The sequence below is a fragment of the Pteropus medius genome, unplaced genomic scaffold, assembly GCF_902729225.1.
Source record: "Pteropus medius unplaced genomic scaffold, Ma_sr-lr_union100, whole genome shotgun sequence".
In the NCBI taxonomy this organism is placed as follows: domain Eukaryota; kingdom Metazoa; phylum Chordata; class Mammalia; order Chiroptera; family Pteropodidae; genus Pteropus; species Pteropus medius.
The window spans coordinates 1,199,042-1,225,768 of NW_024342539.1; the positions used below are offsets into that span (position 1 = coordinate 1,199,042).

The window sequence follows — 26,727 nt, forward strand, 5'->3', positions numbered from 1 at the left end:
CTCGCAGGCGACTCCTCCGCCCCTGCAGTCGAACCCACCGCGGCCGGCTGGGCTGGCCTCTCCCCTGCGCGCGCACGGGCGCGCGGCCGCCCCCACGCCAAGCGCGAGCGCGCGGGCACGAGCACACCCACACCGCTCGCTCCCCGCTCTCTCCTGCGGGTTCCCTCGCCCCGCCGCCCAGCCCGGCCCCGCGTGACGCGCCCTAAGGGGCGGGGCCACAGCGGAGGCCACACCTACCTAGGCAGCTAGGCCTGGGATTGGTTTCTTCGCGGGCCTGGGAGTGGTTAGGGTGACTGTGGGGCGTCTTACCTGGCCGGGTGGCTCACACAAGCCTTTAAAAAGGTTTGTTCCCAGTACGAAGTTCTGAAGGAGACTGAGTGAATAGAAGGAGGCGAGGTTCCCTCTCTCCCACCACCGAATGGCCCTTGCCAGGGGGCTCAAGAACTTTCTTCATCTAGGAAAGAAAAGCTTCGGATTTAAGATGCCCAAAGTCGTCTGGGCGGACATTCGTTTGCTATACCCACTTAGAAGGCGATCCTACACGGCATGTATTCCATTTGCTTTCCCTAAAACTCCTAGGTATTGAAACCAGGAGAGCGGTGGCTACAACGCGTACTCTGCCCGCGTACTCTGCCCTTTCTCTTAAGTGCGTGGCTTTATTTCTTGCCTTAGAACTTTGCTATTTCCAAAACTTCTCTGACGATGCAATACCTCATATATGTACTTCACATACCTGGAAATTGTAATGATACTATGTAAGGTTAAACCTGCCTTTTTTTTTTTTTTTCATTTATACCGTAGCAACTGTTTGCTAAGCGCGCTGGTGGGTACGTGGAGAGATACTGGACATTTCTAGGATAGACAGGAATTGGGGGTAGGGGAACGAACTACTCACTTCAAACAAAAAAGTGTGTAGGTGGAAATTAGATTTGGGTAAATTTATCTTCCTCATTGATCTATTATTTCAGAGACAGTTTACCTTTGAGTACTCTTGAATTAGAGTCGCCAACAACCAAGCTGCACCCACCGAGAGAACAAAAGAGCCCATCTGGGTTCTCGCCTGCTTTCTTTCCACCTGTTCTTGGTCTGGGATTCTACTCTTTCCAGGTCTTTGGCCTCCCAGCCTCCCCTACTTCAATGTCTCAGAAACAAGCAAAAAAAAATTTTTTAAAGTAATTAGAACAAAATTGAAAAGGATGAACTTTTTTTAAATGGAAAAACAAAGGATCACCATCACACAAACCTTTACATGTGTTAGCTATAGTTGTCTCTTTAGATAAAGACATGCCTCCAGGACTCTTGACTCAATCTTCACCCTACCTCACCTTCATTCATCCTTATACTTGTCTACATGCAGAGCAACATCTATTACTAGAAAAAAGGATGGACTTGATAATCTCCAAAATCCCTTTAAATTTTGAGATTAGGAATTGCTATGTCTCATTGGTTAAGGTCTAGTGTAGACCATTAGTCACCAAACACTTGATCACACCCATTAGTAAAAATGTTTGCCCTCTCTCTGATTCCAATATATTTACCTAGTTTACCCTAAAGTACATGGACTTAAAAGCTGAAATGTACTCAAATCTTCGCTTTCCCACTACTAAGGACAACTACCTGTGTCCTTAGCCACATCCAAATATTGCCTTAGTTTCTACATTTGTAAAATTAAGATAATAGTAGAATCTACCCAATGATGTCATTATGAAGATTAGGTGAATTAATATTTGTAAAGCAAAGTGCCTGGCACATTGTAAGTGCTATAGATGTTAAATAAAAATTATTATATATAATCTATGTTAATTATATATAATATAATTTATATGTGCACTATTATATATATATAGTGGGCATATATAGACACATATCTATTATAATATATCTAATATATTAGGTACATTACAAAACATACTTAAAATCAGAAATAATGATTTAAAACGTTTGCGTGTGTGTGTGTGTATGTGCTCTTTCTGCACTCTGCATATTCGTACCCTCCCTGGGCTGTATGGACCCCTATTTGGAGACCATGAATTCAGAGCTTTACTGACAAATATAGTAGCCACTTAAATTAAAAATTCAGTTCCTAGATATGTTCATTAGATCTTTCCACCTCTGAGTAAAGCATTGTTAAAGTCCCTACTCCCCCAGTGGTCACGTGAGAGTCTCCCAAAGATCCAGAACAGCTGCAGAAGTCTTTCATCACAGGTTTGAGCTTTGAAACAACCAATGAGAATCTAAGGAGCCATTTTGAGCAGTGGGGAACACTCATAGACTATGTGGTGGTGAGAGATCCAAAGTGCTCCAGAGGCTTTGGGTTTGTCACATATACCACTGTGGAAGAGGAGGATGCAGCCATGAAGGCAAGGGCACACAAGGTGTATGGAAGAGTTGTGGAACCACAGAGGTCGGTCTCAAGAGATTTCCAAAGACCTGGTGCTCACTTAACTGTGACAAAGATTTTTGTTGGTGGTATTAAAGAAGACACTGAACAACATCGCCTAAGAGATTATTTGGAACAGTATGGCAAAACTGAAGTGATTGAAATCATGACTGACCAAGGCAGCAGTGGCAAGAAGAGAGGCTTTGCTTTTGTAACCTTTGATAATGACTCTGAAAACAAGGCTGTCATTCAGAAATACCACACTGTGAACAGCCACGTCTGAAGGAAGGAAAGCACTATCTAAGCAAAAGATGGCTAGTGCTTCACCCAGCCAAAGAGGTTGAAGTGTCTCTGGAAACTTCGGTGGTGGTTGCGGAGGTGGTTTTAGTGGGAATGACAAATTTGGTTGTAGAGGAAACTTCAGTGGTCAAGGTGACTTTATGGCAGCTGTGGTGGTGGAGGATGTGGTGGCAGTGGGGATGGCTATAATGAATTTGGTAATGAAGGAAGCAATTTTGGAGGTAGCGGAAGCTACAACGATTTTGGCAAGAACAACAACCCATCTTCAAATTGTGGACCCACGAAAGGAGGAAACTGGAAGCAGAAGCTCTGCCCTGTGGTGGTGGAGGCCAACACCTGGCCAAACCACGAACTCAAGGTGACTGTGGCAGTTCCAGCAGCAGCAGCAGTAGCTATGGCAGTGGCAGAAGGTTTTATTTACTGCCAGGAAACAAACTTTAGCACGAGAGGAGAAACAGAGAAGTGACAGAGAAGCTATGGGTTGTAACACATTTGCGAACTCAGTCAAGCACAGAGGTGGCAGAGCCTAGCTGCTACAAAGAAGACATGTTTTAGACAATACTCATGTGTATGGGCAAAAAACTTGAGGACTGTATTTGTGACTAAGTGTAGAACAGGTTATTTAGTTTCTGTTCTGTGGAAAGTATAAAGCAGAGGGTTTTAATGTAGATTGTTTTTTGCACCATGCAATTGATTGCTAAATGCAATAGTCTGATCATGATGCCGAATAAATGTCTTTAAAAAAAATCTGGTTCCTCAGTCACACTGACCACATTTCAAGTGTGTAATTGCCACCTGACTACTGGACAATACAGATATAAAATATTTCCATCATTGCAGAAAATTATATTGAACAGCACTGACAAAGCTGGAAAAGAAGTTGGCAGGGGAGATTCAGGCAGTAAGAGTAACTTCTGGTGCAGACCTGCAGCTGTATAACACGTTCAAATCGAGTGATGAGACCTCTCTCTGAGCCTCACATCTCCTCTGTAAAGTGAAGATAAAAATAGGAACTACCTCATGGACGACTGAGCAGAGGAAATAAGATGTGTAAAGTCTTTGGCAGAGTGCCTAAATCATAGGGGAACTTGAAAATGTTAATACAATCTGATTTTAAATTAACCCATTCTAAAAGCCTTAAAAGCAAAGATCTTGCTATTGTCCTTGGCTCTAATAATAAGTTTGTCAAGGATACTGATTTTGGAAAAGACAAGAATTTGGTTAACTTTTAGTCAAAAACAGAGCATTCAAGGAAAGATGGCAAATACCTGGATTTTAATTATTCCTTAATTTCTTTGCCCCACCCCCACCTCCACCCATAGACCCTAGTCTTTCCCCAATCATGTCCATTGCAGTGAAATAGCACTGCCAACCACAAACCTGATGAGTCATTGCAATCTCATTCTCTTTCCCATCTCCTTCATCCAATCCCTTTGCCTCCAAAGTATTGTAGGATCTACCTCCAAAACTCTGTCCTTCTACACAGGACCACATAGGATCATATCACTCCTCTACAGAAACCCTTCTGTGGCTCTCCACAGACACTACCACACACAATTATACAGGTTGCAGTAGAACAACACTGTGGAAGCGTGCTTTTCACATTGGAGCACTGGAAATTTTGTGTTTATTACAAATATCCTCTGGTAGATTTTAGTGAAATGCTTTGAGGAGTAGATGCCTTTTCTTAACTTGCCATATAGTGTAGGAACATTTCAATTTCACTTAGAAACAAAATACCAGCTAATCATCAGGTCTTATAAGGCTCATCATAGTCCAGCTTCTGTCATCCTCTCCACCTTGAAATGATGCCAAGTTCCACCAAATTCCAGTCATGTGGACCATCAGTCATTTTTAAAGTATACCAAGCTCTTTTTTTTGCCACGGGTCCTACTGCCCTGGCCACAAAGTCACTCCTCCCTGCCCTTCACAGAGCTGTGGCTCCTTGTCATCTTTTAGGTGTCTGTGTCCTAGAGAGTGGTCTTGTTATTCTATGTCACAGCCCTATGTATTTCCCCCATGGTATTTACAGATCTCTCCGAAAACTTACTCCATGAGGGCAGGCAGCTTACTGTCTTGTTCTCCTTTCTATCCCAAGGTCTGAACAGGACAAAAGTGTGTGCCAGCTTGTCAGTGGTGCACTCAGCATTATTGCCACCCCTTTCTACATTTTCCTCTGTACTATGGGGAGAAAGCCTAGAACTTTGTTTTCCAGAGGACTTTTTCCTGAATAATTCCAGGTTAAATTCTTCCAGTGGAGACACATACGTGAGATTCAAAAGGCAGAAGAAAAGGAGAAATCATTATTCTCCAGTATAACTTTAAACAGGCTACTCAGATCACAGGGGGCTGTTTTCCCTAGACTTCTGGGTGTCAGACAACCCTGAAAAAAAAAATTCTATTTCTAAAAGGGGAATGAGGAGTATATTCTTTAAAAGGGTAGTGGAAATGTTTCGGGTTAAAAGAGGCGAAAGAGACATGACAACTAAATGCAATACCTGACCCTAGACTGGATCTTGTACTGGAAGGGGACAATGCTACAAAGAACATTATCGAGTGAATTGACAAAATTGGAATATGAACAGAAAATTAGATAAAAAACGATGTGCCAAAATTAAATTTACTGTTCTGGTTATATAAAAGAATATCCCTATTCTTGGAATTAACACCCTACACTAAAATAAATTCCAGGTATAGATAATAAATAAATCTAAAGTATTTAGGGTAAAGAACCATGCATGTATATAATTTACACTCAAATGATTCAGAAAAAATTTCACGTATAACATATAATTAAATATTATATATAAAGGAGGGAAACTACCTACATAAATGATAAAGCAAATGATGTAAAATGTTAGTAGATGAATCTGGGTAAAGAGTATATGGGTGTTTTTGGTACTATTTCTATTCTTGAAAACTGTAAGTTTGAAATTACTTTCCCCCAAAAAGTTTATGTATATATATATATATATACACATATCACTAAATAAACTATACTGAATAATGCAAGACAAACTAGGTTAGGTGTCTTAGATATCTAGCCTCAAAATAGGTCCGGACTGACAGCTACATGATTAAAAACCAATACATTTTATGCTTTTTTTTTTCTAAACAAAAAAATGGTTTTACTCTTCTTACAAAAGACAAGATGCTCCCTGGCTATGAGAAAACAAGCTATCATACACAAGATGTCTTTCTAAACATTTAAATACAGACATTTGTGGCTTCGCTGGCCACTGTGTCCCATAAACCAGTCTGGCACAATCACATTTGATGCAAATCCTGGGCTGCAGGAAGTGGGAACAGATACTATATACCTTATAAAAATTCATTATGTAAACATAATAATCAAAGTTATAACCACATCCCCAAATCACATTGTAACACTTCTTACTTTGAAGCAGGAAGGCCCAGGACCCATGGAAATACAGTTCAATGCTGTTTTATCAGAGGGCCTTATAGTCAGCTCTTAGAAGATCATTTAGAAAAGTTTCTCCATTAAATGATGTAGAAGATTTTCTTAAAAATATTGCAAAATGGTAAAATGATCAGTAGTTGCCAAGCATTGGAGGGGAGTGGGGAATGAACAGCCAGAACACAGAGGATATTTAGGACAATGGAATTATTCTGTATGATACTATATAATGGTGGATACATGTCATTTTACATTTGTTAAAATTCATAGACTATACAACACCATGAGCTAACCCTAATGTAAGCAATGGACTTTAAATAATATTGACAAGTCAATGTAAGTTCATCAGTTGTAACAAATGTACCACTCTGGTGCAGGGTGTTGATATGGGGTGGGGGGAGGCTGTGCATATGTGAGGGCAGGAGTATATGGGAACTCTCTGTACTTTCCACTCAATTTTGCTGTGAACCTAAAACTGCTCTAAAAAATAAAGTCTATTTAAAATAACAAAATGAAAAAATTATTGCATATGTATCTTGGAGAGGTTGAAATTTAAGCTTGAGGAGTTATTTAAAAGCTTTTTGGCAGGCATTTTAATTCATTTCTTGAAAGATATATTGTAAATCATATTTCTCGGACTACTGCTCTTTTAACCATCTGTCAAGTTATCTTACGTAAGAATCAGAAAATGACACTTAAATTTGAACAGAGAAGCTTATCTGTATTTTAAAAAATTAAATTTTCTTGGCAGAAATTTGATCTTGATCTTGGGAGTTTTAACATATAAACCTAGTATACACAAGAAATCCTGTCAATTTTCCCAACAATAGATATAAACTGATGAAGATTTACCTCACTCCAAACTAAGTTTATGTATTTCCAACAGGAAAATAATTTATTTGTCATATTGAAAACTAAGAAACTAGTTTCATGCTCATCTCTGTCATATCAGAAACATAAAGTTTAACACCCTATATTAAAATAAATTCCAGGTAGATTAGTGAATTACATCTAAAATATGTAAACTTTTGTATAAAAAAGATATATAAAATACACTGTATTAATTTTTTTTTAATCTTTGGGTTATCTATGATTCTTTTTTCTTTTTCTTCTCTGTATTTTACCAATCTTCTAAATAAGAATATATTGTTTTATTTTTTCCTTATTGTTTTAAGGTACAATCATGGGTAAGTTTTTCATTGTGTCAAAAGGACACAATGGCTGCTTTATTTTGTAGAAAATTCCTAAATTATTTACACAGAACCTCCCCTGCCAGTAGAGGAAAATTATACAACAAATGCCTTATTCCACAACATTAACTCCTGTAAATGACAAAACATTAACCTCGACAAGTAGTTAACCTCTACAAAACTAGCTCGAAATAAGTAAAAACGACCTGCAAAGTTAGAACATTGAATTAAATTTTTAAAAGTTGATGCTAAATTAAATAAAATTTAACAGAAACTTTAAATCCAAATATTATCAATAGAATGTATTTTAAAAAGCAATATATTTTTCTAAAATGCTCTTAAAAATAGGTCATTTATACTTTTATAAGAAGAAATTTAAGCATGATTTAATTTAAAAGTTATTTTCAAATTAAAAAAAGAATGTTTTTATAGTTTAAAACCAGATAGACCTGGGTTCAAATTCCGATTCTGCAATTTATTAGCTATATAATCTTGCATAAGCGACTTAACTATTCTGTGCTTCAATTTTCTTACTAGTAAAATTTGCAAAATTGGAAAAATAATTCCTATTCCCTAGGATTATAAAGATTAGGGATAATATAAGTAAAGCATAGTGCAAGTAGTAGGTGCCTGGCAAATTGTAGGTGCTCAAAAAACAGTAGATATGGTGATAATAGTAAATGTTTCTACTGATATTATTAATAAAATACAAATTTTTATCACTTACGTACAAAAGCAGGAAATAGTAAATTGAACCTTGCCAGGTCTGATTCACAGTTCCCTGGCCTATTCCTACAAAGGTCGTTCCTCCATATTTGTGCCTCTCTACTGACTCTGCTCATTAGAGAATGTTCACAGGCAGGAAGAACCCTAAGTAAACAAGCTGTCATTCAGCTGCAACCAGCCAATCGCACTACTCACCTGGTTTCCCTCTGACTCTGTATGGAGCTGCCCCTGATACCCATCTCTCGCCCAGATTCTATCCAAACCTACCCAGTGTTTCTTCACTTCTTAGCTCTAGCTCAGCCACTATGCCTGGTGGGCACCCGGACAGATAGAACAAGGTGCCTGGTTCTAGAAGAGGAGCAAGGTGGGTGAGCCGAGAGTAACTTGGAGAAGAGGTCCAAACTGACAAGGAAGTTACCCTGCTCTTCCTCAACGGGGCCTCAGCACATACAATCACTATTTATTGCATTATGACTCAGATATTAGGAAACCCAAATTTGGAAATGAAACTGAGTGGCAAAGCAGCCAAAGCAGCCTAGAAATGTTGAACAGAAGCAAAAGACATGGGCTCACAGCCAGAGACCATAGAACTTAAAGCAGAGGACTGCTTCTAAAGTTGGGGTCAAAAGTCCTAAGGGTTGGAAAGAAATGTTGATCTGGAAAACACTAAATAGCTTTTTGATGGTGATACAAAGTTGTGAATGGCCTCTTCCTGCCATGCAGCACCATCTTCCTTTTTTCTCCAAGTACTGAACTGTTTTCCCGTTATTTTTTCCATATCATCTCAGCATATCTTTATCTAATTTTCTCTTAGCCACTGCTTTCCTTCAAGAAGACTCTTGATACATATTCTACTTTCCCAGAAATGGAGTATGATGTATATGTATAGAAATATGAATATATACATCATGGATTTGAAGACTAAAATAATCCATGGAAATCTTTCACTTGGGGATAAGGTTAAGGAGGAAAGAAAAGATAGTATGAATTAGTCTTATTTATTTATATATCTATTTACTCATTTGTTTAGAAAATATCTACTGAGTGCTATGAGCTAGGTATTGTTCTTAGAGTTGGGGACAGCATGGGATATGTAGGAAGACAGACAAGGATCATGTCTTCATGGAGCCTACATTCTAGCAAGAGGAGAAAAGACAGATAATAAATGAGACAATTGCAGACAGTGATGAGTGCAATAAAGGAAACAGGCATGGTAAGTACCACGACATCACTTAGGACTGTTAGAATGGGAGGTACTTTAGCCCAATAATATTCATCAATCCCACCACCACTACTACTCTTGGAGAAGAACAATTGGCAGTCTCTCCATCTCATGTAAATTGCTATGCAAATGCATCTTCAAGACAAGTGTCCTAGCCTAAAGTCACCACCAGCCCCTCATACCATCGCACACTCTCAACCAGATTATTGCCACTAAACTACACTCCTGTAAAAGTCCTGGAGCCATTGAAGAGTAATGAATGGAAAATGACTGGGTATTTTAGATAGGATGATTCATACTGCTTCTCTAAGGAGATGACAACTGAATTGAAAAATGAGAGAGGTGACTCTTGGTAGAGCTGGAGAAAAGCATTCTAGGCCAAGGAAGAAACACATGTGAAAGCTCCGAGGTAGAAAGAGTTTATAGTGAAGTCAGACTATAGAGATCAATGTGGCTGAAGGAGGAGCAGCTATAAAGAGCCATGTGAGGTAGGCAGAGGCCAGAAGTGTTCTGGCCTGAACCAGAAGTGCCTGAACTGAAGGATTATAAGCAGGAGAGTGATAATATTTGATTTAGTTTTAACAGATTTAACTCAGAATGGAAAGTAAAGATGGAAGCAGGAAGAACTCTCAGCAGGCCATTACAGAAGCTCAGGGGAAGATGACCATAAATGGGACTAGGGTGGCAGCTTTGGGAAGCGAAATAGACAAGTGAGGTATATTTTGGTGATAGAACAGGTAGTGATACGGTAAGTAGGTAGATATAAGCCAGAGAGAGAGGGACCATGAAGGGTTAAGGAAACCCAGAGACCAGCTCAGCAGAAGAATGTACACAACAGGATATCGAAGTTGAACTCATAGCCAAACTAGATAGGCAGGTACGATAACCAGCAGCGCCTGGCACTGACTGTTCTTGCTTATACGGTCCCTACCCCAACTTCCTGCGCTAACTACAGATGACCATCATATGATCATTACTCTGGGCGCACTCGACCGGTAAGTTAGTTAATAAAATTAGTTAACTGAGCATGTGCCTTCCCTCAAAATCCCCACCGTTAGGCTTAGGACTGCCCATCTGCTGGCACACATTGCCCAGGCCCCAGCTTGGCGTAGGCGGGTCAGATGGAGGAGCAGTGAATTCGCACCATTCGAGGTAGGGAACCCAAGGAGAACAAAGAAATCCTATGGCCCATAATAACCCGGACCCTCAATTTTTCAGCACACTGGATTTTTATCTGGCTGCCCCCTTGGACTTTCTCCCAAGTATACTTTGCTTGCTTTACTTAATAAAATCGCTACTGTTTGCTACTTTTCATTTGCTCTGTCTTCTCTGAGTGTGGACCTGCAAGCCAATTTTTTGTGGGGGACCCAAGGACCTAGCCTCAGACTCTCACAACACAGGCACCTAAGCGCGGGTAACAGTAGGACTTGCTAAGCTGACTGCAAGAAGGTGAATGGAGAGAGACTCCTCGATTCAGGCTTGACCAGTTGGGATGGTTGCAGCCCCATTTAATAAGATAAAGATACCTGAGAAAGGAGCTGGTTTGAGAAAATGGGAAGAGAATCGAGAATCATTTGACATATTTAGTTTGAAATACCTGTTAGGGATACCAAGTACTGAAGTCAAATCCAGAGTAAGGGGAGAGATCAGCACCAAAAAGCTAAATTTGGGCATTGTCTACAGAGAGGTGGGGAATGAGAGTACAGTTAGGGATGCGCTCAAGAAATTTACTAGAATAAAACCTTTCCAAGCAAGGTACTAAAGATGAGTGAATATAATCCAATAAAGAAACAGTGCTTTATGCACAGATATATGAGAGCAATTGAGTATTTTGTCACAATGAAATAGTATTCGATAATTTAAAATTTTTACTATGACTTCTTGATAAGAAAGAGATATGTTCATGTTATAATGCTAAGTGGGGAAAAACATAAACTTGTCTGCATGGCATGATAACTATATAAAAATATGTACAAAAGACAAGAAGGGAATATATAAAAGGTTAATCATAGTTATTTTCTTTTCGGTCTTTTCCATATTTTCTATAATTTCCATTCTATTAATCAGCTTAGTCTAGGCTTATGCTAAAGGAACAACCTCCCTCCAAAATTCCAATAGCTTAAAACATAAAATTTGTTTTTGTTTACCCGAAGTCCACTGTAGGTCAAGTATAGTAGATGATAAAAGATAGCTACTATCAATACTTTCCTTCCCTGTACCATATGCTACTCCCTGCATCAAGAGTGGGAGTTAATTCCCCTCCCTTTGAAACCGGACAGGTCTTGGTGAGTTGCCTTGAGCAATAGAATTTGGCAGCAAAGATGGGTCAGGACACCGAGGCCATAAAAAGTCTTTCAATTCCTTCTGGGCCTCTTGAAACACATACTCTTACAACACTTCCTCTCAGAGCCCATGTAGTGAGAAGCCCAAGCAGCCTAGCTGCTCTGGTTGACAGCTCCAGAGCACTCAGTCAAAAATCAGTATCAATTCTAGCCAGAAGCGTGAGACATTTTGGACATCTAGCTCAGGTGTGTTGTTGGATGACTGCAGCTCCAGCTGACAAACAACTGCAACAATATGAGATACCCTAGTGAGAACTGTTCCACTGAACCCAGTCAGCCCACACAGAACTTAGAGATAATAGTAAGCCACAAGTTTTGGAGTGATTCTATACACAGAAATCAATAACCAGAACATCTCCAAGGCAGCCAACATTCATGCAGTGACTCAGGGATCTAGGCTGCTTTACTCTTGTGGCTCCACCATCTCAATATCTGGCTCCCACTATCACCCTGAAGGGGAAGGGAGAGCTGAAAGTTCACATAGGACTTTTCACTACATCGGCCCAGAAGAGATGAGCTAGGAAGTGTAGTTTTATGTGTGTATTGAGGAAGGAGAAAAAAATGATATGCTGATGAGCACTGATGATGTGTACTATAGCCTTATGTTACTTTCACTTTTTCATTGTGAAATATTGGAATCATAAAACCCCAGGACTGCTGGCCCCTGTTTCGGGACCATGGAGGAAGTCTGCTTTCAGATTCATCTCAGACAGTAGAAGCCAGAACAGAGAGAGGAAATGAAAAATGAGACCTTGACTCCATCAAGCCTTATCTATAGCCTGAATAATCTCTGGCCTTTTTAGGTGAGATGATGAATTCTCTTTATTGTTTAAGTCAGTGTAAGTTAGGTTTTCCGTTGATTTCAACCAAAAGACTCCTAATTCATAATACCAAAATTCTGATACAGCCACTTTTGATTCTCCAAAATACATGTGTTTTCATTCAAAATATGCTTAAACTGGGCCCAAAATATATTGAGAATAATCACCACAAAAGGCATGATCTGGGCCAGGGTTGTCAGGGCTGAAGAACAAAATCACCATCTATAGCATATAGGAAACCTCTTAAAAATTGAGCACATTGCAGCTGTTGAGAAGTGCTGTTCCTTAACTGTTAACTCATAGATATCTGTAATTTTAGGGCATCTGCCTGGATAAATAACTGTGGGCAGCTCTCTGTGTTCCAAGCTTCTCTCAAAACTATCTGCTGAGCAATCAGGTTGGGTACCACTGAGAAGTATGAAGACCCTCATCAGAGGCCTGAGAGCTCTTGTATAGAAACCATGTGAATAGAAAAACTCTTGTTGAGTCAAAGTTATGCTTCTAACTTCCTGCTGTGGTCATATAAATGGGGAAGTGTATGTGCCTCTGAATATGTGCAACACAGCTCCAACCACTGTGGCTTAGTCAACTGGAAAAGGTTTCAAGGTAACTTGAAAGGGGGAAACAGAAAAATTTTCAATCAGGGGAACCAGACTCTTCCCTCTCCCTTTGTATTATAAATCTCTCATCCTCTCACCACATTTAAACAGCTAGAGAAGCCTCCAAGAAAAGTGACATAACAACATTTAAAAGTTGCCAAGTGAGCCCTTCCAGAAATAGTGTAGTAAATGAAAGACTTGGTCTTCTTAGTCACACCAATCCATTTTTTCTTGGGTCATTATACATTTTTTCTTCTCTCTGTCAGCCCTCTTGATGTTGACAAAAACTGAGATGTTCAGGACAAACTTTTTAGACTTCAGTAGCAATGATGGATGAAGTAGATCTATTAAAAATAAAATTTTTTTGAAGAGTTGGCAATTTGGCAAGATGGGCACGTAATTTGATAAGCCCTTCAAATGCAAGTCTATCTTGATATATGCCTTTGCTTCTTGCAAATCTCAGAAGAGCATTTATATTAGCTAATTTGTAATTTCAGATTAAAGTTGAAGCACTAGAGTCAAAATTAGTTTTATAAATCTCTATAAAATATTAATGAAAACCACATCTGCTTTTTTTGTTGATAATGCTATTTTGATCTCACAATAAAAAAAAGAATGTAAAGGAAAGTAAGAACATAACTGTCACCTGCATACACTGGATGAAGGAATGTGATTATAGAGTAGTGGTAGAAAATATATACAGAAAGTTGGCAAATGACTCGTAAGTACAAGCCCTGAAATAGCTCAGCTTTGTATATATGTGACATCTGCCAACGACTAATGTAATAGAATAATGATTCACTTGGGACCAGATTTATGTAAAAGTTCCTGTAAAGTACACCTGCTAGCTTCATGTAGCACCAGAAATGCCATTGAATTTCAGCAAACATGGCTATCATGGGAGGAAAAGGTGAAGAGGTCACCGCTGGTACATTCCGGGCACCAGCTGCCCTTTCTTTAATTGAGGCCGCCCCTTACTTTGTCCTGCCCCTGCCTGTCTGGGGAGCACGGGTGTTCGGCGGTTAAGCCCCAGGGGCCGCGCATCTGGCTGAGGCTGAGGTAGATCTCCCTGGTTCCCCTTTCCTCTCTTCTGCAGGCCTCAAGCTGCTGAGGACCCTTCTCTTTCAAGACAAAACTACCAGTTTTCTCTGTGGCTTCACTTCTCCTCACCAGGACTGGAGATACAAATTTGTTTGCCTTACCTGGTCTCTGCTCCTCCTTACATAAGCACATATATCCTTTCCATGCCGAGGCTTCACTTCAGATCAGCTCAGTGAAGTGGGCAAGGAAAGAACGGCAAGTATGTGGAAGCCTCAGGACTCAAGAAATCTTCCCAGGTTTTCACCTTTTGGGTCCTGGCTGGAATCCCTGACTCCATGAAGTCCCTGGGCTTCTGCTCTGGCTCAAGAGGAGAATCTCTTTTTCAACTTCTAGAGGCCACCATCTCACTCCCATCTCTGCTTAAGTCATCACGTCTCCTTCTTTGACTCTGGCCTTCTTGCCTTCCTTTCATAAGGATCCTTATGATTACGTTGGGCCCACCCAGATAACCCAGGATAATCTTCTCATCTCAAGATCCTTAATTTAAGCATATCTGCAAAGTCTCTTGCTGAGTAAGAGAATGTAATCAGATTCCAGAGATTAAGATGTGGACATCTTTGGGGGTCATTATTCTGTTGACCATAGTTAGAAACTTGGGTTTTGTTCTAAGAGCAGTGGGACTCTGTGGAGAGCCAGGGAGTGAAACCAGTGGAATCAGTATTACAAAGCAGAGGAAGAAGTATACTGGATAGTAGGAACAAAAGGGTTAGCCATGGGCAGAGGATTTAAAAGTTAACATAGAGGCCCCCATGTAATATTTTTAAACTTATGGACTCTCTGACCATGTGTAGGATAACTGGTATATAATTTTTTTTTTTCCCATAGTCTGGGTTTGGTCTTTCTCAATAAATCCTTATACTATTCTGCCCTCCCCCACCACCCTGTACTGTATAGTTTGATATAATGGAAAATTATACATCAGAACCATGTTATCTTCAGTCTCCTGTAGAACATGTTTGTTTGTTTGTTTCTCCACATCAAAGTGTCATTGGACAATACCCTTTCTGGGTCCCAACATTCAGTGTCAGCTCTAAGATTTGTGTTGCTGTGAAAAATTTCTGACTGAATGCAGTTATTCTTATACTGATTAGTAAATAACTTGTAACTTTTTCAGCCAAGTGTTTCTGGAAAGGAATTATCATACCATCTCTCTGATCCCCTACTGGGAGCTGAAGCCTGCTGGGCTGGCCTGGCTTGTGTGACCCTGAGTGACCTGGGCAGGAAGTCAGAGTTTCTCCCTCCTAGTTCTGAAGGGAGAGGGCAAGAGTCTCAGACTGGCCAAGGCTGCCAGCGAACTTGGGAATTTTATTCTAACAGGTCATCTAAACAAGGTAGCGGTGGGGTAGATAAAGAGAGCAGAGGCCCAGAGGAATGGGATCAGAGACCAAGTAAAGACAGGAGCAGGAAGAGGCAAACCAAAAGGAGTCATTGGAGGGCATTCTAGGCAGTTCTGAGCAACTCTTTGCAAGATCAAAGACAGGAAGCTGTTGCCGGAAGCACAGGCATGTTTGAATAAATTTCATAAACTTCATAAAAAACTTAAAACTCTTCAAATCTTTATTAATTTATTATCCCTTAAAATAACACATAATCAATATGAACAATTCTGTGCACTCTTTCTACTTAGTGTTGTGACTAGAGGCTTTCCAGGAATCCATGTAGTCCACATTCTTAGATTTCTTAGACATCTGATCTCTGAAGCTAAGCAGGGTTGGGCCTAGTTAGTACTTGGATGGGAGACCACCTAGGAAGACTGGGTGCTGTAGGTGTAAAAAAAAAAATAATAAAATAAATAAATAAAAACACAGATGCTTGCCTCTGATTTCCTGGACTCAAACTCCATCTCTGCCATTTATTGACTGCTGCTTTTGATAAATGACATAACCTTTCTATCTTTGTTTATATATCTGCTTAGTTAGGATAATAATAATACCTACATTATTGGGTTGAAGATTAAATGAGTAAATATATAAGAAGCACTTTGAATAGTGCCTGGGATGCAGCGAACACTTAGTATGTGTAAACTACTATCATTTTTACCGAATGTGTCCAACACTGTACATCTTAGATAGCCCATCTGGCTTCTTAAGCAAGTGGCACTCGTGAACCAACCCTCACAGCACAATGAAACTGTGTCTGTTGGTGTAGAGCTCTGCAAAGGTATCTTGGTGGTTGCTGGGTAGGAGGCAGACAACATGTGCTGTCTGGTGCATGGTTTGTTGGCGATGCAAGATGCTAATGAGACCACAGGTATAGAATTAAATACATTCTTCCATTTTGTTCTATGACCCCAAACTGAAGTTTTTGCTTCTTTAACCATCTCTGAGGCATATACCGCTCGCCCGAAGGTCACCTGGTCACCATTATTGGCTATTTTTGGACCAAGGGCACTATTATTGGAATAACTGCCACAGATCCATGGGCGACATATGATGGGTCATTAGGACTCTCAACCTGAAGTAATAAGAATGTATTTCCACAGAATCGAATAAAGGTAATTTAAAGAAGACAGAGAAGGAGAAGAATCCCTATATGGACACACTGATACACAACTTCAAATTGTTCGGAAGTGTAGCAAAATATTCCATCAAAAGAGGCAGAGATAACCTTAGCTAAATCACTTTCACTTCATCAATTGGAGGCTCATTTTTTTATCAGCAAAAGCACGAGGGAGCGGATAGTGACCTAAATCAGCTTTACTGGAAGAGCAAATCCTTTCTTACATGGAGCACCCAGAATCTCACATGACGCATTATTAGAAACACTATCCTAGAGGATCTGAAATGAGGAATGTCTCGTTTACTGTGCCCCCAGGGCATCAGCAGCTGCTCACCTGGCTCTCCCCAAGGTTTTCTCCCTTTCTCACAGCACCAACTTCGCTCAGCCCTTCTCTATGTCATGCACTTTTATGCTCTTCCAATTTACAGACTCCAAACACATATACAAATATGAATATTTATGCATAAGCTTAGAGACAGACAGAGGAGAGCTGCTAAATGTTCCATGTTGGTCTGAAGCTCATTCAATTCTTCTGGGTTCTTTATTTTGATACAATCTGGGGGACAGTCTCTGGTATCATTTAATGCCCTTTCTGGGTTCATCTCACTGCATCCTCTCTCAGACATTTCCCATCCCCCCACCCCAACCCCACTCCACCTCTCAGGAGAATTGCCTTAGTGATGCTGGATTTTCTTCTCTATAGAAAACAATATAGTGTGTTTCCTCTACAGTGGCTGCACCATTTTACATTCTCACCAGCAATGCATAGGATTCCAATTTCTTCATACTCACACTAACTTTTTTTTTTTTTTAAATAATAGCCATCCTAATAAATGTGAAATCAGCAGATGTTTTTAAGATCGTTTGGGTGGGAGGGCTTGCCAACAAGCCCTCTTTCCAGCCAGGCCACATGATAAGTGCTGCCCATCTTACTTTGCCATGAGGGGACCAAGGTCACAAAATAAAGAAACATTTGACAGGGTGATGTGAAGACAGTCCAATGGCAGTTGTGCACACAATGGGGTGAGGTACAGGATGAGCAGCCTAAGCTTAGGAAATGATCATCTATAACAGGCAGTAATAATGCCTTTTTGCTCCAGGGCAGACATTATCTTTATTATAGTGGACTGTAAGCATACCTGGCTTTTGCTCTGCAAGAAGACACTATCTCTATCTTTCAAGGTTGTTCACTATATAAACTTCCTTAGATGAGGCTAAGAAAGATAGCCCAGAATAAAGGGAAGTCAGTATCTTTGCTGGCAAGCCATGTGGAAACACAAAAGATCCATAAAGAATTATCTTCCAACAGTAGTTACCAGCAAATTCCCCTTTCTCACCTTTTTGCATAAATACTATGAGCATTGTATTGTGTGTATTTTATTGTGATCTGATGTTCATGAATGTGAATGTGGACATTCTAAATTATTTTTGGCATGGTGATTATGATGGACCACTGCAGCAATGCTTAAATGCAAAAGTAAGATGCCTATTGTCATTTTATTGTTTTAAGAGTCATAGGAATAGACCAGCCTTTCCCTGGGCCTTTCTAGGCTCTATTTGGTAAGTGTTGACCAGCCTCACCTAAAAGAGTACAGATAGGTGTCCACCTGGTTGAACTAGGCCACCCAGAATCACTGGGAAGGCAGTAATCACAGTGGATCTAGTACAGGAGGGTACAAATGTAAATGCCTTCATTGGCCAGGCAGATAAGTAAATGAGGTGGCCAGTTGTAATAACTGGGTGTAGTGGGGACCACAGCAAATAGGAGAAACCACACTCAACTCCAACTGATCACTTCCATGTGAGAATGAGGGTGGCAAGTTGCTTGATTTTTTTTTTCCCCAAAGAACTTGAAAATGGGATTGTTATATATATGTGTGTGATATCACCTATTCTTTAAATGTTGGCAATAATTCAAACTTAAAATAGTACAAGTGCCCAGGAAATAACCCAAAGGAGCTGTGGTTGGAACTGAGGGAGCCTTATGAAGGCAAGAGTCAGCTCTGATGGACACCTGGCCTCCTCCTCCAAGGGGGAAGTTAACATTTGGTTGACTAAGGTCTTAATGGGTGAACCCAATTGGTTAAGAGAACAAAAAAGCTATGAAATGTGAATCTGTTAGAATCACATTTATGTCCTCTTGCCCCACCCTCACTTATTCTTGCCCAGGGAAAGAATAGCTTATTTTGGGGGGAGTTTAGAAAAAGGGATCGTGCATGTCTGGATCACCTCACTCCTCTCCTTCTCTTTAAGATTCATCTACCTACTAAAGAACACAAGATTTGTTCCACTCCTCTATGTCTATGCTGTAGACATAGGTGTTATTGTTTTCACTTTACAAGTGAACGAAAAGAGGCAATTGAATTAGATTTCTCTGGTCCCACACTCTCTGCTCCTAACTACCACCAGTGTTATTTTTGCCTTCTTATAAGAGTTACTTTTGAGTTGCCTTTACTCCAAGGGTAGGAAACCTCAGGGCTTTCCAACCAGAGTAACAGAGCCACCTGGCTCCTGTGATTGGTTCAGAAATAAACATGTGACACAGGCTTGACAAACTAGAGTCAATTAGACTTAATCTGGTACAATATTGGGGGAGAGAAGTATTCTCTTCCCAGTGAAGTCATCAAAAGGAAGGGATAAAAACCTGGATCTACTGACAGTCATTTTGTCACCCTAAGGAGAATGTATATGGAGCCTAAAGAGAGAAACAGAATGTAAAGGTGGTGTGTCAGTTATCAAACTGATTACCTCTTAGCTCCAAACTTACCCTTTATTGTCTGCTCCACAAAAATGCAGCGAGCCCTTAAATATTTTTTCTTTACTAACTGTCATGATGCTACACTTTGTCAGTAGGGGGCACTGGAGAAACATGGCACAAAAAAGAGTTTTGTTTTCTGGTTCCAGTGTGTTCACTGGGAATGCAGGTCCCTGCTCCAGTGTCTGGCTTTTGCAGCATCAAAGGCTTCTCTAATATCTGGTTCCTTCAGTGCTAGCAGCATCTAGTGGCCAGCAGCTTATCCTGGCACCTCCTTCAGGTACACTTTCTCGTTTACAGCTTTCTCCAGCATCCTAGAGGATGAATTTCCAGGAAGTTCCAGGGGGTAGGTTTCGCTGAAATGCCTTGACAGTGACTTGTCTGTCAATCAGTGAGACACAGCTGTGCCCTCTCCAACAAGGTCTGGATCTCAACTTGGGGTGGGGGTATGGGAGTACCTGGCTCTTTCTTAGGTGCTCTATCTCAGCCCTAGGGGTAGTATTGTTCCTCGTATCTGCTATTCCTGAATTTTTTAGAACTCTATTTCTTGCTAGCAAATCCCTCATTTACTCTAATCTCGTTATAGTTAATAATTCTTTAGATTAAACCTTCCCTATTCAAATGATATGTAACCGCTCTCTTCCGATGAGACTCTGAATGACACAGATGGCAAGTGAGACCAGGCCCTGATGGCACTGGCTGGTCCAAAAGCCACCTCTTCCTCTGGACTTTTCAGTTACATAAGCCAATACTATTTTTTTCTTTACTTAAGCCATTTTGAGTTAGATTTTTGCCTCTGGCAGAATCTCGATTACATAAACCACAAAAGGAGAAGAAACAATTAAAGGAACAAGAAATGTTTACCCATAAAAAAGTCATCTTCTTAGGAGGCAGTATGAGAAGTATTTACATTTTCATCATGTGAAAGAATTTGAATGTTATGGTCAATTCGAATAGTATGATGATAATATAATTTATCATCTGATGACCAAATTAGTACTAACGGATGAAAATTATAGAGAGACAAAATCTCAGTTCATCACGACAGCATGAAGAAGAACTTCCCAGCAATTCAGTGTTCAAAGTGAACCGAGCTGCCTTGTTTATTGTGAGGGTCCTGTCCCTAGTGGTATTGGGGAGCAAAGGGTATTGGTCACTGTTAGGTAAACTATGGAAGAGATTACTGCATTGGGTAGGAAGTTCAACTAAATGACCTATTAAATTTCCTCCCAAATCTAAGATTCTACTATTAGGTTTGTTGAAATTCCTCAGCCCAAATCCTGTTAGACAGTTCCTATTAGACAATCCTAGTTAAAAGAAAATCAGACAAGGGTGACATTGTGCATCATGTGAATCACTCGGGATTGGAACTTTGGGTACTGCCAGATGTTATCATCAGATGCAAAGAAAATAGACTAAGTCACCAGATAGGGGTGTTTAAATAGACTTCTTTGCCCTGCTAAGAACATAATGTATTGCATGCAAAACTGGAAAACAGTTACTGTAAATAAAATCATTCTGAAAATAAGCATATTAAACATTTGGTTTTAATTTGGCTCAAGCATATTTACCTGACTCAGAATTAGATTGCTTAAATGAGTAGGTAAATAAAAAGTGCTCCAAGATCCGGCTTCACCCAAGGTATGGAACATTAAGCTGGGAGGCAGCCAACATTGATTTTATTCCTGCTTTTCATAGTGACCTTGGGGCAAGGGAAGGGGGTAGGGTGGAGGAGAAGTAGAAAAAGAACTTGATTTTCTGAGCTTTGGCTTGTCCCAGTACAAGAATCAACAAAACAATAGTCACACCAATATCATAGAGTTTGTGAAAGTTAAACAGGAAATGCCTACAAAAATAGAAAACAATGTATTCATCTATGGAAATAATAGATATTTTGAGCCAGAATCTTTTAATTCAAAGGTTTCCGGGCATATATTCCATTGAAAGCTGCATTATTTAGCTAATTATTTCACAACACCTCTGAATTAATGTAACCTCTAAAGATATTCAATCGAAAACTGGCTAGTTCTAACCTACAGGATAAATTGCTTTAACATATACCAAAAAAACGTAGCAAGTGAAACTAAAACCTATAGAAAATCAGAAACAGTATATTCAAAGGCATAATATATTCATTCAGGAAGTCAGAGGCAACTTTGCATCAGTTTACATGGGGTAGTCCTCTAGACCAAACATTTTATCAAATCAGATCATTTCCTTTTCACTATTAATTTTTTTTTCCTCTTCTTTAAGTGGAAAAAATCCAACCACAGTTCCATCACAGTTTTTGTGGAGCAAAACTTGCTTTCAAGTTCAATCATTTGCTTTGTCCTTCTATTTGCTATTGTTCTGTTTATTTTTTGTATGCAGACGGCATCCTGAGGAGGAAATCATTTCTAAACCTAATTCTTACGGATATCCTCATCTTGGGATGTTTTGTAATTGCTTATTTATCCTTTACACAGAGCGAGAGAAGGCAGGAACTGATTAGGAGCCAAGAAAGGTAGGGACTGTCCTGGGATTGAGCCTTTAGAGTTTGGCTTCCTTGGTTATTGAAATCAGTTTCTAGACCAGAGAGACTCCAAATTCACTCCAAAGCCTCACATATGAGTTAGGAACAGTTATTTGCAGCCTAGGCCAACACAGAAGAGGCTCAGCACACTTCAGCTCAAGGAAAAGGGCTTGGGAAAGCACATTTATAGATGCTCTCCTCAAGGCATCAGAAAAAGCATTAGAGGCCACAGTTCTGCTCGTAGATTATTTTATAGGCACTTGGAGATGCTCTATTATATGAAATGTTTTGGAGATGTGACAGAAGTGGGGTTGTTAGGAATGAGTAGAACTGAACAGCAAGAGAGGGTTTGTGCCTCCAGCAAGCCCCAGTGAGAAAGCTTGTGCTCTGTAACCTGGAGTGAAGAGATGGAAAAAGTGGAACATTCAAGAGGCTGGTGTCCAGAAACCATTGTTAGAAGAACTCTCCTCTCTATTTGGGATTGGGAAATGACTAGGAAGTTGTCACAGCCAGCCCCTTGCATGAATTGTAAAAGTTTGGGCCAGGCAGGGGAAGCAAGGGAGTGGAGAACAGGTGCAGGCTGGCATAATGGGCACAGCCATTTTTGTCCGCTAACCAGAAGCCCAGGAAAACTGATGGTGGCTGGTGGTAGCCCATAAGAACAGACCCTGAGAGGGAAGCCAACTTTCAAAGAAAAAAGATCTCCTTGGATTGGGGTAATGCCCCCACAACACTGGCAATGTTGTGGCATTGACACATGAAGAGAAGCCTCAATCCTACTACATACTTTGAGGTCTCTATGTTAGAGGACAGTGCTGGCTGAAACCTACCATTTCTGGGAAGGCAAGACATTATTAGCACTGGCCTGCTTTAACATGCTTGGAACCTAGCAGACTAAGCCTGCGTGTATTTTTTCTAAGGTCTAAAGGACAAAGACGCTTTGTTCTTTTCATAGTGCAGGGTCCTAGGAAAGGGCTTGCTAAGGAATGAGGCCCTAGCAGGAACTAGATGTTTAGGATTTAGGGATTCTATTCCACCTTCTTCACAGCTGTAAGCTTGGCTCTTTCCCTCTGGAGAGGTGCTCCAGTTCCTGGAAAGGGCAGACCAGGTCCTGAGGACCAAGCAGCTGGGTGCCCGCCAAAGGGAGATCCCGATACCACTGTAGAACGAATGTTAACACCTTAACAGCTGAGCCAGGGGGTGAGGGAGTGGGCGGAGCTCAAACCAGGCCTCTGCCTTGTCGTTTTAGCCTCCAAAGGAAGACTTTCCTGCGTTCCTGTTCTCACGTCGCAAGTGGAAAGTTTTCCTCTTGGTGTTTTGGGTTAAGAGCAACCACCCAGGTATTTCTGCATTTAGTCTAAAGTTGTTCCAAACAAGAAATAGTGGAAGTAAAGCTAAAAATCTTATAACTCTCCTAGGAAATATAGTGTTATTCATACCTATAAATCCCTTTGTGTTTTACAACCCACTATTTTACTATTTAAACAATCATACTAGAGAAAATATACAGTGATGGCACACAGATTTATCATATTAAGATGGTCACAGAAAATTGACTAAGTTATAGAGTAGTTAAGCATTTTTCTTTTGTTTTTATTCTAACACGTGTAGCTTCTCTATCAAAATAGAAAACTAAGAAGCCATGTGACTAAGTGACAGAATTTATTTTGTTTTGTCAAACATGTTTCAACAGCTGTTAATTTTATGGAGTCACTTAAAACACTCTACAGAATTTCTCTTACAAAAACTTTTTGTACTAGTCTACATATGGACAATTTTAAAAGAAAAAGAGAAAAAAAGAATATCCATATAGTAGACTATATTGCAAAATGACACTGGTGAGAATAATGATGTGAGGGATATAATATTAATTTTAAAAAGCAGGGCACAAATCTCTATATACAGTATAATTTTAATTTTAAATAAAAATGATATATTCAATTAAAATTGTATGACAGTAAGTAGAATGATGATTGCCAGGGGCTGAGAGGGGAAAATGAGGAATTAATGTTTAATGGGTACAGAGTACAAGTTTTGAAAGATGTAAAGAATTCTAGAGATGGATGGTGATGATGTCTGCACAGCAATGTGAATGTATTTAATGCCACTGAACTGTACACTTAAAAATGATTAAAAAGAAAAAATTATGTTATGTGTATTTTACTATAATTTTTAAAAATTATATATTCAATTTTAAAAGATTAGAAGGAAACACAACAAAATACCAGGATATTACTTCAGAGTGGTGAGATTACAGATGATTTATTTTCTTTATATTATTTTATATATTCCAAATTTTGTACAATAAACATTTTTAATAAAAAATAATTTTAAACAAATTCGTTTTCTTAGATTTCTAAAATCATTAGTCTACTTTTCAACTTCCTCAAGATTCCCCAAGCACAGCTACCAGACTTTCTTCTCCCTGGGACACAGTTTAATTTCTTATTAAGACTTCATGGAATGAGGGAACCATATACTCCGAATATTCCAAGAGAGTCCAGCTTCACGCTCATAGTTGTAACATCAATATTTAATGCAGAAGTTGTGGTAACCGTACCTATAAGATTTTTTAGCTTCCCCATAGGCCATTGCCCAGCTAATTTTCTCTGCATTTTCTGCCATCTCCTACCTCAGTGGGCTAAGAAGTTGTGGTAGAGAGTAAATGAGGGTTCCCACCTGCCGCCATGGTGGCAGTCAGTTCACTGTCTCACTGTCCAGCACTCTATACATTTCTCCTCAATTCTGAGCACTCAAGATGTAGCAATAGACATTAATCTTTTTAATTTGATAAGAAAATTTACTTTTGCGATGAAGAAGAGACTGCAAATCAGAATATCACCATTAAGGGTGAGCTGCTCTCACTGGAAACCCTTTACAAACAAGGAGCCTCCTCTCACCTTTTTAATGTTGCATAGCAATCACAGACAAAGGGATTCAGAACCCATTATAGAACTCTCCCTCAAACACCTGAGAATTGGCCCAGAGATTCCCTAACTAGTAGCGCATGAGTCACCACTTAGGAGGAATTTCCAAAGTACTTTAACACTATTAGATCATAAGATCTCCAGTTGGTACTTGGTACTCGAATTTTAGAAGTTAGTTTTTTCAGGAGCATGCCAACTTCTAAAAGCTTAATTTTCAATTCAGGAGTCAACAATATAAGCAGAAAATGGATTCTACGATATTGTTTTACAGGTTACTTCCATTTTTTTTTCTTTTCTTTCTTTCTTTTCTTTTCTTTTCTTTTTTTTTACCAATTATGTCCTTACCAATAAGAAAAATACTTTCAATTTTTCAATTTGAGATGTCTTATTTTAATCTTTTGTTATTCATTCTTAATTTTGTTTCATCTGTAGTCAAGAAATGTGGCTTGCACAAGTCTCCATTTGAAATTTGAGGCCTAGTGCATCATATATTTTGGCAATTCCCCATGGATGCTTGAAAAGAAGAGACATTCTCTCCAAGTTCGTAATGTGCTTTTAAAAGGGGCAACATACCCAGCTGGAGACAAAAATTGACAAATGAGTTTGTTCATGGACCCAACGGCTCTGGGACCTGCAGAGCTTACATGTCCTTCCCTCCCTGTTAGGCCTCATTAAGTGGGATTCCAACAGCATTGCTAATATGAGTTGCCAGGGTCCCAGCTGAGCCACTGGAGGCCTCCTCCATCTCCAAGTTTGCAAATCTCTGCTGGTTTCAGCGACTGTAATAACTATAGTTATAGCAGAACCAGCTGCTTCCTGTAGTTTTCCTCCTAAGAAATTCTCAGTATTAGACTTGCCTGTTTTTGCTCCATGGAGACTCAGATAATGAGTCTGATTTGGCAGTTTTGGAAAAAGTCATTGTGGACTAGGGGCTGAGAGATGATAAAGGCAAAAGGTCACAAGATCCAATTTGTCACAATATGATCCAATTTGGATTAGATAGTTGCAACACTTTTGCAAGATGTTTATAAATAGTTTTTAACAAGACAGATATAAGTATTTAAGATACAAAATGAATCCAGTGTCCACTACTTACTAGAAACATGGTTTTGAGGTACAGTTTCCAAATCCATAAAATGAGAAGAATAATGATGACCTCACAGCATTAGGAGGCCTAATGAGCAAAGTATGCTCAGAAATATTAATTCTCTCTTTTATCAGCTATTGTTTCTTGGTCTGTTAACTAAGGACTCCTTTTCATCCCTATTCATTTTGGTCACTTGGATTGTTCATAAACTCACAGGTAACTCAGATCTGCGCATGTGGAGTCACTGGTCAGTGACTAGCCCCAGGCATTGAGAAGTGGTAATGCTGATGGCTGAAAAACAGAGTTTCTCTTCCTGACATCCTGCAAGGTCCAGTCATTTCTTCTAAGTCCTGGCTGCAGTGTTCCTCCCCAGTATTCTCCACTCTCCGACCCTCTCCCATCCCAAGTTCCTGTACCCACTGCCCATAGCTCCCAAATTTTCACACTCTTCTGAATATGAGCACTTACATCCTTATTTAACTCATTATTAGAATATTAGAATTAAAATATTTATAAATTGTGGCCAAGTATCAAAGACCCCTTAAAGGTGATAGCTAAAATCTGCTACACTTACACAAATGATTTATATTTGTAAGCTAAACTTAACTTGAGGAGCTAGATTTTAGGAGTTATTATAATAAATAGAATATCCATTCTAAATTTAAAAGACTAAATGGGCTTTTTGTAGACACACAAGAAACCCTCATATTAACTGTAAGGTAGAGATGGTCCTTCCAAATCACACAGAATTTGGAAGGAAAGTAGGAGAGACTGAAGAGCAGTCAGCCCCTGGGGATTTACCTGCCTGGGGCCAGAGGCCAGGATAGTCTTGTTGGACTGATCTTTCT

At 39.7% G+C, this 26,727-nt stretch overlaps 1 pseudogene; it reads left to right on the top strand.

The window, feature by feature from the left end:
* Positions 1–418: 418 nt before the first annotated feature.
* Positions 419–3,343, top strand: LOC120605482 (heterogeneous nuclear ribonucleoprotein A1-like; annotated as a pseudogene).
* Positions 3,344–26,727: the final 23,384 nt, after the last annotated feature.